Here is a 12,928-nt window from a genome sequence, read left to right on the forward strand (position 1 = left end):
AGAGAGTGGCTGGAAATCCAGCAAGGCTTAAGAACTCTCAAAGCCCACCTCCAGTGATATGCTTCCTCCAGCACGGCCCCACATCCTAAAGCTTCCCAAAATAGTGCCACCAAGTGGGATCAAAATATCTAAATAGTTGGAGCCTATGGGGGACATTTTCATTCAAACCACCGCAGGGGATCTCTTTAAGAACCAGAGCTTGAAGTCTGCTTACAAGCTGGGGTAGTTATAGGGCAGAAGGAGTGAGAAAGAAAGGGGAAAGTTTCCCTTTTGGGTCCACAGTTGGCCACTGCTGGGGTAACCAACAAATAGTCAGTTCAAGAATGTTAGGTAATCTAGAAACATGTTCCCTGGCTGGCTATCACTGGAGGTCTCTAGGGAAGTAAAGAATCTAGAGAAACACATTACTTCTAGAAACAAAATGACCTCAGTTATGGGAATTGTCACAATTCAACCAAAATGGAGTTTTACAAAGTGTTGTGACCCTGGCCAACAGAAGAAAACTCAAGGAAAACTCAATGAAAGATCAGGAAGATATGACTTAAAGACCACCCCCCATAATGGGGCTGGAGATGTAGCTCAGTTGGTAGAGTGTGTGCCCAAATGCACAAAACCATGGGTTCCATCCCCAGCAATGCATAAACTAGGTGTGGTGGTGCATACCTGCAATCCTGTCACTCAGGAGGCAGAGACAGGTGGATCTCTGTGAAATAAAGGCCAACCTGGTCTACATAATGAGTTCCAGGCCAGCTTGGGGCTACAGGGAGACCCTGTCTCAAAAAACAACCAAACAAACAAACAAACAATAGCAAAACAAAACAAAATGTAGATGATATTCTTAGAAGTCAAAGTTCTAGATCTAGTTTGACACTGGAAGAATGGAAGTAGGTGGAGCTCTGTGAATCCAGGGTGCATCTAGAGTGGGAATTTCCCTCATTACCTCACTGTAATACTTTAGTATTCCATAAAAACCCTATGCATGGGCTGGCGAGATAGCTCAGAGGTTAAAGGTGCTTGCCACCAAGCCTGACAAACTGAGTTCCATCCCTGGGACTCACCACCATGGTGGAAGGAGAGAACCCCCTACCACAAGTTATCTTCTGAGCTCCACATGCATGCTGTGATGGTTTGAATGAGAATGTCCCCCATAGGCGCCAAGTATTTGGACATTTTGTCCCCAGTGGTGGCGCTGTTCAGGGAGGTCTTAGAAGTCTGTGTGGCTATCCTGGAGGAATCATGTCACTGGGGCAGGCCTAGAGAGTTCTTAAGCCTTGCTGGATCTGTTGCTTCCTGCGCCTGCTTGAAGACGTGAGAGCTTAGCTTCCGCTCCTCCTCCAGCCACCTCTGCTGCCATGCCTCCCCATCACAATGGACTCTTGCCCCTTGGAGCCGTTAGCTCAAATAAACTCTTCCTTCTACAAGTTGCTTTGGTCAGTGTTTTTATCACAGCAACAGAAAAGTGACTAATACGCATGCAATAGCATGTGCACTCACATAGAAATGCAAACTTCTGATATACACAAACCCCCAAATGGAGACATGAGAGAAAAGTTTAGGCTATTTTCCTCAGGCCAACTGTGGACAAACCTATTTCCCTCCAGTAGCTTCTGTCTCCTGGATTTTCAGCAGAGGGGCTAGAAGCATTCATTCCAGAAACATCCTGGAATTGCTGCTGAGTCTTCTGAGGTGCTCCTGGGGTTCTGGGTTACAAAATGGTGCTCCCCACAGCCACAGATGTAACATGGCCACCTTGCTTCCTTTGTAGAACTGAGTTCTCTGGGTGTCAGGAAGAGGAGTGGAAAGAGGCACAGCTAGAAAAAGGAAGCAACCAAACTCAGTAATCCAGATCGACCCCTATTATCAGTCACTGAGGGGTAGAAGCTGACCGGTGACAATAGTGCAGCAAGCACACGGGTTCAAGCAACAGAAGAGTGTGAGAATTCAAGGATAGAGTTCTGTGGGTTGGTGTTTGTAAAGGACCTGGGGCCTGAAAGACCTATTTGCTGAGCAGAAATCACTTTATGGGTGGGGGTGGTATGTTTGGGTCCATGTGTGTTTTTTTTTTGGGGGGGGTCTTTTTGAGACAGGGTCTCCCTGTAGCCCCAGCTGGCCTAGAACTCATTATGTAGACCAGGCTGGCCTTGACCTCTCAGAGATCCACCTGCCTCTGCCTCCTGAGTGTTGGGACTCAAGGCATGCACCACCATGCCCGGCTCGGGTCCATGTTTCAAAATGGGCTAACAATGTTCTGATGAGGTCCACACGGGTGTGATGGCTTATGATCCATCCAGGGGTTTTGTGCAATCTCCCTTTACTAATCATCTAGTGTTTCTCACCTAGAGTTCTGGTCCCAGAAGCAACAACAAAGTGGTTTTTCTGTCAGGTTTTCCTTTTAGAAAAATGAAAGCACTGAGGCACAGCTTTCTGTGCTACCTTACAATGTAGAAGCTTTGATTTTCTTTTTTTTTTTTCCTTTTTTTTTTAAACTTTTTGTGTATGAGTATTTTGCCTGCATGCATATAAGTGCACCCATGTCGTGTAATGCCCCCGGAGGTCAGAAGAGGGCGTTAGATTTCCTGTAACTCAGTTACAGATGGTTGTTAGCCTCAGTGTGTGTGTGTGTGCGTGTGTGTGTGTGTGTGTGTGTGTGTGTGTTGAGAAAGTATTACTGAGGTGTTGGAGAGGTGGCTCAGCAGTTAAGAGCACTGGCTGCTCTTGCAGAGGACTTGGGGTTCGATTCCCAGCACCCACATAGCAGCTAACAACTGTCAGTAATGCAGTTCCAGGGGATCCAATGCCTTCTTCTGACCCCCATGGACACTACACAGCACAGGTGCACTTACACACATGCAGGCAATACAGTCATACACATAAAATAAAAATAATATATAAAATATTTTTAAAAGAAAGTATTGCTGGGCGTGGTGGCACACGCCTTTAGTCCCAGCACTTGGGAGGCAGAGCCAGGCAGATCTCTGTGAGTTCAAGGCCAGCCTGGTCTACATAGTGAGTTCCAGGCCAGCTGGGGCTACAGGGAGACACTGTCTCAAAAAAAACAAAAAAAAGAAAAGAAAAGAAAAGAAAGAAAATATTATTGAAAGTAGCAATGTTGAAAACAATGAATTATCCACAGTATATGTTGCAAGCAACCTGTGAATGTAGGTTGACAGCATCTGTTTATGGTTTTGTATGATCTTCTGTGTCAGAAGGGGTCAGAAAAGGAAAATTTGTTCTCTGATAAGACAAAGTTCCTCATTCCTCTCCCCTGTCATGCTGTATAAACTGTTTAAATAGCGTACGCCCTTGGTTGGAGAAACAGTTCTAAGAGAAGTTGGAAAGGAATGGTTCTGAGAACAGATCGGCCTCACTCTTTGTTTCAACAACTCCTGGAGTTGAGTTCTTTTTGACTCAAGCAGCTCCACATTATTGTTTTCACACTGGCTTTCTTGTAGCCATACTGACTTAAAATTCAATTTGTAGCCTAGTATGAACTCCTGATCCTTCTGCCTCTCCTTCCCCAGTGCTGGGATTACAGGCATGCACCATCACACTCTGTTCATGCAGTGCTGGAGACTGAATCCAGGGCTTCATTCACACTAAGCAACTCTCCCAACTGAGCTCCATTACTATAGGGCTGTCTTTGTGTGTGTGAGGGAAGTACACATGTGTTTAGGTGTTTACGGAAGCCAGAGGTCAATCTCAGGTGGTGTTTCTCAGAACATTTGTTTACTCTGTTTTTAAAGAAAGGCTCTTTCGGGCTGGAGAGATGGCTCATCGGTTAAGAGCACTGACTACTCTTGCAGAGGACCCAGGTTCAATTCCCAGCACCCACATTGCAACTAACAACCGTCTGTAGTGCCAGGGGAATTCAGCACTCTCTTCTGACCTCCACGGGCATTGCATGACATGGGTGTACTTACATACATACTGGCAATATGCTTAAACACATAAAATAAAAATAATAAATGCATTTTTTTAAAAAAGAGAAAAAGGTCTTTCACATGGCTAGCTCAGGCCTTTAATATCAACACTCAGGAGGCAGAGGCAGGCAGATCTCTGTGAGAGCAAGGCCAGTCTGGTCTACATAGCGAGTTCTAGTGTTATGGAGTTCAAGACCACTGGGAAAAGACCACCAGACCCAATTCAGATTTTAGTTAGCCAAATTTATTGCTGCAGCCAGACTTACAGTCCCCAGAGGCCAGAGAAGAGATTGCAGTGAAGCCGGGAGAGAAAGGGAATCTTTTTTAAAGGCAAAACCCGAAGCAGTTGTAAGGACAGTGCGGTCACACTGACCCTTAAATGCAGCAATAATTAAGTTTACAGAAGACAAAAGAGTTGCTAGTCATTTTCTGAACAGATGTATAGAGACCTCGAGAGTAAGGATCTTTCTGATTATTATTATTTTATCATTTTACCAAGAAAGATGGACTATTGTTTTGGTTAGTTCCCTTGGCTAGGCAAGATGCACGGCTGCAGTATCTGAGAAAAACACTCTTCTAAGGGAAAGTTACTAAGTTCAGGCCTGACCTTGAACTGGCCGTTTTTCTAGCTTTTGAAGTTTAAAGTGGCTGCTTTGTACAAAATGGAGCTGCTCTAGTCATTATACTAGGTCATCTGGTACTGCAGGGAGACCCCCGTCTAAAAAAAAGAAGGAAAAGGCACGGTCTCTCAGTAGGTCTTTGGGCTCACCAATTCAGCAAGACAAGGCTGGCTGACCAGAGAGCCCCAGAGATCTGTTTGTCTCTGCCTCTCCAGGGACTACAACCACAATTTGACTTTTTTTAACTTGAGGTCTAGGGTTCAAACTCAGGCCCCATGTTTGTATGGTAAGCACTTTACTAGCTAAGCTATTCCATCCCGCCTATAGTCTTATTCCAATAGAAAACACAGAATGAAATTCTGTCTGTAGCTGTCCTTTAGTAAACTGCCGTTAAGAAATTCCCATAGTAATTGGGCGTGGTGGCACATGTCTTTAATCCCAGCACTCAGGAGGCAGAGGCAGGCAGATCTCTGTGAGATCGAGGCCAGCCTGTTCTACATAGTGAGTTCCAGGACAGCTGGGGCTGCAGGGAGACCCTGTCTCAAAACAAAAAAACAAACAAAAAAGTCCCCATTGGGGATGGAGAGATGGCTGAGTGCATAAAGGTGCTTGCTACCAAAGCTGATGACTTGAGTTCAATCCCCAGGACCCACATGGTAGAAGGAGAGGACTAACTCCTGTAAGTTGTCTTCGTCCCCCCAACATGTGTGCGGACACACACACACACACACACACACACACACAGAGGGAGGGGGGAGAGAGGGAGGGAGAGAGAGGGAGAGTGAGAGGGAGAGAGAGACAGGAAGAGAGAGAATAAAAAATTAAACTGCAGTTCAAAAAAGAAGGAAAAAGAAATCTCCATAGGAGGGTCATTGAGATGGTTCAGTGAGTAGTACGCTTTCCAAGAAGGCTGATGATCGGAGTTGTCCCATATATATAGTCACATACACACACAAATACACTAAATAAATGTAATTTAAAAAACAAAAACCAAGGTGGATGGTTCTTGAGGAATGACACCTGAGGTTGATCTCTGGCCTCCACATAGATGCACATACATGTATATGCACCTGCACACACGTGGGCATGTACACACACCGAGACACAGATGACTACAGGCAGAAATCAGAAGGTTTTGTGCTCAGTGAGCAGTAGGATAGCTCAGTTCTCTTGGTTTGTTTTGGGGGGGGTTGGTCTTTTTGAAACAGGGTCTCCCTGTAGCCCCAATTGACCTGGAAGTTGCTATGTAGACCAGGTTGGCCTAGAGCTCACAGAATTCTGCCTGCCTCTGCCTCCTAAGTGCTGGGATTAAAGGTATGTGTCACCACGCCTAGCCAGCAAGCCTTCTTAACCCTAAGTGGTAGGTGTAGTCTCATCTTCTTATACCTGAAGAAAAAAAGTTTGCCTTGAACTGTTTGAACAGTTTAGGTGCTGTTGTTCAGCAGAAAGACAGAAAAGATGTTTTCTTTGTAATAAACTATGTTCAAATAAAACAAACAGGAGATCCAGGCATGGCAGTACACATCTGTAATCTCAGCACTTGGAGGCCCAGGAGTACAAGCCTAGCCTGGACTACATGAGATCTCATCCTCCAATAATAAAACTTAAAAATAAACAGAATAAAGCAAAGGAGAGGTGGTTTTTTGAATGTATTCTGAGGCTCATGCACAGTGCTGGTGGCTGGGCTCTTGTGTCACGTCTTCCTACCGCAATTTGTCAGTGTTTAAGAATAAAATGGGGGGGGGCCTGGTGGCTCATTGGTTATGAACACTGGTTGTGCTTGCAGAGGACTCAAGTTCGATTCCCAGAACCCACAGGGTAGCTAACAATCATCTGTAGCTCCAATTCCAGGGGATCTGACACCCTCCCCTGGCCTCTGTGGGCACTGCATGACACTGGTGTACTTACATACATGCAGACAATATGCTCATACATATAAAATAAAATAAATAAATTTAAATAAAGGTGTATGCCACCATGTGCTGGATAGCTTTAGTGTCAACTTGACACACCTGGGTTGAGGGAGCCTCAATTGGGGAATTGCCTCCATTGAACTGGCCTGTGGCCATGTCTGTGGGGCATCTTCTTGATTGTTGTGTGATGTGGGAGGGCCCAGCCCACTGTGGGTGGTGCCACCCCTGGGCAAGTGAGTCTGTGTTGCATAAGAAAGGAGGCTGAGCAGGGGCCAGGGGAGCAAGCCAGAAACCAGTTCCTCCATGGCCTGAACTCCAGCTCCTGCCTCCAGGTTCTTGCCCTGAGTTCCTACCTTGGGCTCCTTAATGAACTGTGACGCAGGAGATGTAAGACAAATAAACCCTTTCCTCCCCGAGTTGGAACTGGTCAGAGTGTTTTGTCACAGCAATGGAAAAACAAACCAGAACACACCATGTCTGACTTCTTTTGTAATCTTTAAAAAAATTTTATCGGGGGACTGGAGAGACGGCTCAGCAGTTAAGAGCACTGGCTGCTCTTGCAAAGGACCCAGTTTCAGTTCCCAGGATCCACATGGTGGCTAACAAGCATTTGTAATTCCAGTTCCAGAGACTCCAATGCCCTCTCGTAAGCTCCACAGGCATTGCATGACATGGGTGCACTTATATACATGCAGACAATACACTCATACACATAAAATAAAAATGGTAAAATATTTTAAAGATTCTATTAATTATTATTGGGTGTGTGTGCATGTATATGAAATGTATGTGCAGACATGTACAATGCACGTGTGGCAGTTAGAGGGCAACTTTTGGGAGTTGGTTTTGTCCTTCCATGATGGGTTCCAGGGACGGAATCATCATAGATCATCAGGCTTGGTGGTAAGCACTTTTACCTGCTGAGTCATCTCTCTGTCCCCTTGCTGGGGACATGGCTCAATCGTAGAGTACTTGCCTAGCATGCAGGAGGCCCAAGGTACTATAAAATAAATAAATAGGGCCTGGGTGAGGCAGCGCATGTTTCTAATCCCATCACTTGAGAGGCAGAGGCAGGTGGATCTAGGTGAGTTTGAGGCCAGCCTGGTCTACATAGAGCGTTCTGGGCCAGGTAACTATGTATAGTGAAACCCTGTTTCAAAAAGAATTAATTAAAAACCCCCTCAAACAAGCAATTCAGTACTTTTCTCTGGTCTTCTTTAAGAACTTCCTGTGGACAGCAACTGTTCAGAGCTGTTGAAGAGTTTAGAAGGAAACCTTCAGGTCTATCTGAGTGCTCAGAGAGATCAGAAATCTGCAATGGATTAACAGCAAGAATGCTTCATTCGCTGGTTTCTGCACTGGATCAAGGGGCAGAAATGAAGCCGGCGGCTAGCACTCAATGCTTTCCTGCCACCCAGCTCTAGCTTAGCTGGCCAACTAATTTTAGGGTTAAAACAACGATGCTGCTGCTCCATATGACTGATTGCCAGGTACAGCAGATACTAACATTTTAGTAACCACAGGGTGAACCGCCCATATTCTTTTAAGTATTGTGTTATTTTTATGTGTATTAGTTTAAGAATTTAAGTGCACCCATGTCACGCAACGCCCGAGGATGTCAGACAAAGTGTTGGATCCCCTGGAACTGGAATTATGGATGGTTGTTAGCCACCATGTGGGTGCTGGGACTCAAACCCTGGTCCTCAGCAAGAGCAGTCTCTCCAGCCATTAGCAGTCCATTTTCACATTAGCAAAAATCCACTCCTCCAGCAGACTTTGTCTGTCCTGGAAGAAAACTCTTCCCAGTGGGATTCCAGGCTGTTTACATTTGGAATAAAACCAAAGGGAACTTGTTTGCAGTGGTCCTCCTCCACAGGGCTCTCTGTGAAACAAAGGTTGCAGCCCTGGAGATTTCCAGATGATAAAATGGATTCTGATTTTGAGACAGGGTAGAAAGACAAGGAAAATGAAGGGCACCGTGGGAAGGGGAAGGAGGCCCTCATCCTGGAACCTATTTGCCTTTTCGTGCTAATTGAAAGCCAAAAAAACAACTGAGGAGACAGGCGTGGTGGTGCATGCCTTTAGTCCCAGTAGAGGCAGATGGACCTCTGTGAGTTCAAGGCCAGCCTGGTCTACATAGTGAGTTCCAGGCCAGTTGGAGCTACAGGGAGACCCGGTCTCAAAAAGACCAACCAACCAACCAAACAAACAAACAAACCACAACTGATTAAGCCAAAACTGTCTGCAGAGACGAGATAAGGCATATTTTCCTAAAGACATCTCAAAAATGTTAAAAATATCAAATGTGTTTTACTGTGTCAACATATCAAGCTACCTCATAAAAACCACATTAGAATTTCATTTATAAAAGGAAATTATTTTGTTTTGTTTTCTGAAATGGGGGAAGTGGGGTGTCTCACTACATAGCTCTGGCTGGCCTGGAACTTGTTTGGGCCTAGCAGCCCAAACATTTTACAGAACTTTTACACTTGGAGCTGGAGAGACAGCTCAGTGGTTAAGAGCATGGACTGCTCTTGCAGAAGACCCAGGTTTGGTTCCCAGCACCCACATGGCAGCTAACAACCATCTGTAACTCCAGTTCCAGGGGCTCTGATGCCCTCTTCTGACTTCCTCAGGCATTGCACAACATGAGTGCACTTACACGCATGCAGGCAATACACTCATACACATAAAATAAAAATAATAAAAAATCAAATATTAAAAAAATACTTCAATTTTAAGCTCTATTTGATCTTTTAAAAATTATTTTATGTCCTTTAATACCAGCACTTGGGAGGCAGAGGCAAGTGAATCTCTGTGAGTTCAAGGCCATCCTGGTCTACATAGCAAGTTCCAGGCCAGTTGGGGCTACAGGGAGACCCTGTCTCAAAAAGACCAAAAAAATATATATGTGTATGAGTGTTTTGCATTCTTGTACGTTTAGTGCACCCTTGCCTGCAATGCCAGTGGAGGCCAGAAGACAGCATCAGATCCCCTGGAATTGGATGGATGTTTGTTAGCCAACATGTAGGTGCTGGGAACTGAACCCAGCCAGGTCCTCTGCAAGAGCAGCCAGTGCTCTTAGCAGCTGAGCCATCTTTCTAGTCCCACTGTTTTTAATCTTTAAACCTTGTAAATGACAGCCTTTGAGGAATGTAATTTAGAAAGTCACAGGATCACACACAGTCAATGTAAAGACACCTAAGCACAGCTTTTGAGGTGCCCACTCCCATTTTGGTGGGCTGGTGGGTAGGGTTCTACTGTCCTCCCATATACTCTGTCTTAAAACTTAACAAACTTACTGTTTTGTTCTGGATCATCCTGAAATCCTTTTCTGCCCTGTGGCCCGGGATCTGGCTTTATGTGAATGAAGCTCCCTCTTGGGGGAGGGAACTGCTCTAGCTGTGGTGTGTTGTGCTGGGCTGGGCTGGCCTAGGCTGTGCTGGGTTGTGTCGGGCCGGGCTGGGCTGGCCTAGGCTGTGCTGGGCTGTGTCGGGCCGTGCTGTGCTGGGCTGTGCTGGGCTGTGCTGGGCTGTGCTGGGCTGGGCTAGGCTGTGCTGGGCTGTGCTATGCTGGGCTGGGCTGGGCTGGGCTGTGCTGGGCTGTGCTATGCTAGGCTGGGCTGGCCTAGGCTGTGCTGGGCTGTGTTGTGCTGGGCTGGGCTGGCCTAGGCTGTGCTAGGCTGTGTTGTGCTGGACTGTGCTGTGCTGGGCTGTGCTGGGCTGTGCTGGGCTGTGCTGGGCTGGCCTAGGCTGTGCTGGGCTGTGCTATGCTGGGCTGGGCTGGCCTAGGCTGTGCTGGGCTGTGCTATGCTAGGCTGGGCTGGCCTAGGCTGTGCTGGGCTGTGTTGTGCTGGGCTGGGCTGGCCTAGGCTGTGCTAGGCTGTGTTGTGCTGGACTGGGCTGGCCTAGGCTGTGCTGGGCTGTGTTGTGCTGTGGGCTGGCCTAGCTTGTGCTGGGCTGTGCTGGGCTGTGCTGGCCTAGGCTGTGCTGGGCTATGCTGGGCTGGGCTGTGCTGGCCTAGGCTGTGCTGGGCTATGCTGGGCTGGGCTGGGCTGGCCTAGGCTGTGCTGGCCTATGCTGGGCTGGGCTGGCCTAGGCTGTGCTGGGCTGTGTTGTGCTGGGCTGGGCTGGCCTAGGCTGTGCTGGGCTATGTTGGGCTGTGCTGGGCTATGTTGGGCTGGGCTGGGCTGGCCTAGTTTGTGCTGGGCTGTGCTGGGCTGTGCTGGCCTAGGCTGTGCTGGGCTATGCTGGGCTGGGCTGGGCTGGCCTAGGCTGTGCTGGCCTATGCTGGGCTGGGCTGGCCTAGGCTGTGCTGGGCTATGCTGGGCTGGACTGGGCTATGTTGGGCTGGGCTGGGCTGGCCTAGTTTGTGCTGGGCTGTGCTGGGCTGTGCTGGCCTAGGCTGTGCTGGGCTATGCTGGGCTGGGCTGGCCTAGGCTGTGCTGGGCTATGTTGGGCTGGGCTGGGCTGGCCTGCTTCTTCTGCTGCAATGGCTGTCAAATTTGAGCAGTGTGATTCCTAATCAGCCACAGCTCCTGTGAATACCTGATAAAGGAAAGAGGAGATCATCCACTTAAGAAGGAAGCAAGTTAAGCTCCCTGTCCTGGAGACTTAGGGTGGGCTGCAGTGGCTGTCTGAACTCCTAGCTGGGCTGGGCTGGTGCCCACACCTCATCATAATCCTTGTCAGGTCAAAATGATGCAGAATGAGAGCCGCAAAAAGGGAAGGCAAGTTTAAATGTACTCTTTCATGCTGAAACAGAATCACTGTGAGTTTGAGGGCTGAGGCTACAGACTGTGATATTGTCTCAAAAAACCAAATGGACAAGATAGCTTCTGTTAAGGTTCAGATAGCTCTGCCCCCTCACCAACAGGACTTCGAAAGCCCCTGAGAAAAGGGAACTGAGTTGATATGCACCCTGGTCTTTGAAGTCAAGAGAAGCAGACTTTTCTCCACTGTTTGGCCAACACAGCAGGCTTCCCCTTGGATCTCTAAAGGGGGCAGGTTTTAACAGTCCCGCTCTTCCGCATCCCCCCACCTAACTTTTAAAAAAATATGTATCTTCCTGCCTTCTGCACCCCCCTAAAGCCTCCCGCTATAAAAGACCCCAGCTCACCACCCGGGGCAGACATTTTTCCCTGCCTGGAAGGGAATCTGGCCCATGTGTTCCTTGGCTAATAAACTCTGTCCCGCTGGAATTTTATCTGTGTCCCGGTGCCTTGATTCACCCATCGCCTACTTTACCTATCACCTTCGCTTTCTGGGTTGAAGGTGCAGCTCAGTGGTCAGAAGCTTTCCTAACAAGCTCCAGGGCCTGAGTTCCACCCCCAACACTAGAAAGAGAGAAAGGGAGCAGGAGAGCTGAGAGAGAACAGGGTAGTAACACCGGCCTGTAATCTCAACACTTGGGAGGTGGCGACTGGAAGATCTAGGCCAGTTTGGGCTACATGAGACTGCGTCTTGGACAAAATAAACAATAACTACAAAAGTGGAAGAGGAGGAGGAGGTGAGTGCAGCAGGCCAGGGTTGCCTTGTGAAGCTTATGAAGGCTCCCCAAGCAGCCACCAGCGTTCTTCTGTGTGGGTGTCAGGTATCAGAGCATACCCCGCCCCCTTTCTTCTGGAAAGATTGCTGGCTGAGGGGACAGGACTCCACTGCATTTGCTGTTTACCTTACAAATGCAGATAGTTGTAGATTTCTTTGTACAAAAGACAGCTTTTCAGACCCATTCCCCCGTCTGCCAGGTCTCCAGCTTCCTTGAAAAATCTACTGGAAATATGGTGGCAAACATTTAGAATATCCATATTTTATCCATATTTATCCATATTTTATGCTCCCACGAGAAAATGGAGTAAGACTTTCCTATGACTTAATTTACTCCATTTCAAAGATTAGTGCGCCTCACGATGGTCTGCAGATGCCCAGGGCAGTGCCGATAATGCCACAGGCTCAGATGATGCCAAGAGGAGGAAAAAAAAAATTAGTGGGCCAGCAGGATGGCTTAGCAGATAAAGGTGCTTGCCCACAAGCTGACATATCCCCCGGACCCCCATGGTGGAAGGAAAGAACCAACTCTTGCTAGTTGTCCTCTGACCACACACTTGTGATGGCATGAGCCACCGAGTCGCTCTCACAAAATAAGTGCTAAAATTTTTTTTTTTAAATAAAAGAGGATTAGGGGCTGGAGAGATGGCTCAATGGTTAAGAGCACTGGCTGCTTTTGCAGAGGACCAGGGTTTGGTTCCCACACCACAACCGTCTGTAACTCCAGTTCTAGGGGATCCTACATCCTCTTCTAAACTCCATGGGCATTGCACAACACGAGCGCAGGCAATATACACTCATACACATAAAATAAAAATAATAAAATATTTTTTTTAAAAAGATGAGGGGCTGGAGAGATGGCTCAGTGGTTAAGAACAGATTGCTCTTGCAGAGGACCCAGGTTTGATTCCCAGCACCCACATGGCAGC

The 12,928-nt window shown here is 47.4% G+C and overlaps 1 non-coding gene across 1 annotated transcript; it reads left to right on the forward strand.

Annotated features, from left to right (window-relative positions):
• Positions 1-12,350: 12,350 nt before the first annotated feature.
• Positions 12,351-12,421, forward strand: LOC115072089. The gene has a single exon (XR_003851152.1). It is a non-coding gene; the product is annotated as a small nucleolar RNA SNORD35 (small nucleolar RNA).
• Positions 12,422-12,928: the final 507 nt, after the last annotated feature.

Source organism: Nannospalax galili, unplaced genomic scaffold (genome assembly GCF_000622305.1).
Source record: "Nannospalax galili isolate Female #2095 unplaced genomic scaffold, S.galili_v1.0 scaffold270, whole genome shotgun sequence".
NCBI lineage: Eukaryota > Metazoa > Chordata > Mammalia > Rodentia > Spalacidae > Nannospalax > Nannospalax galili.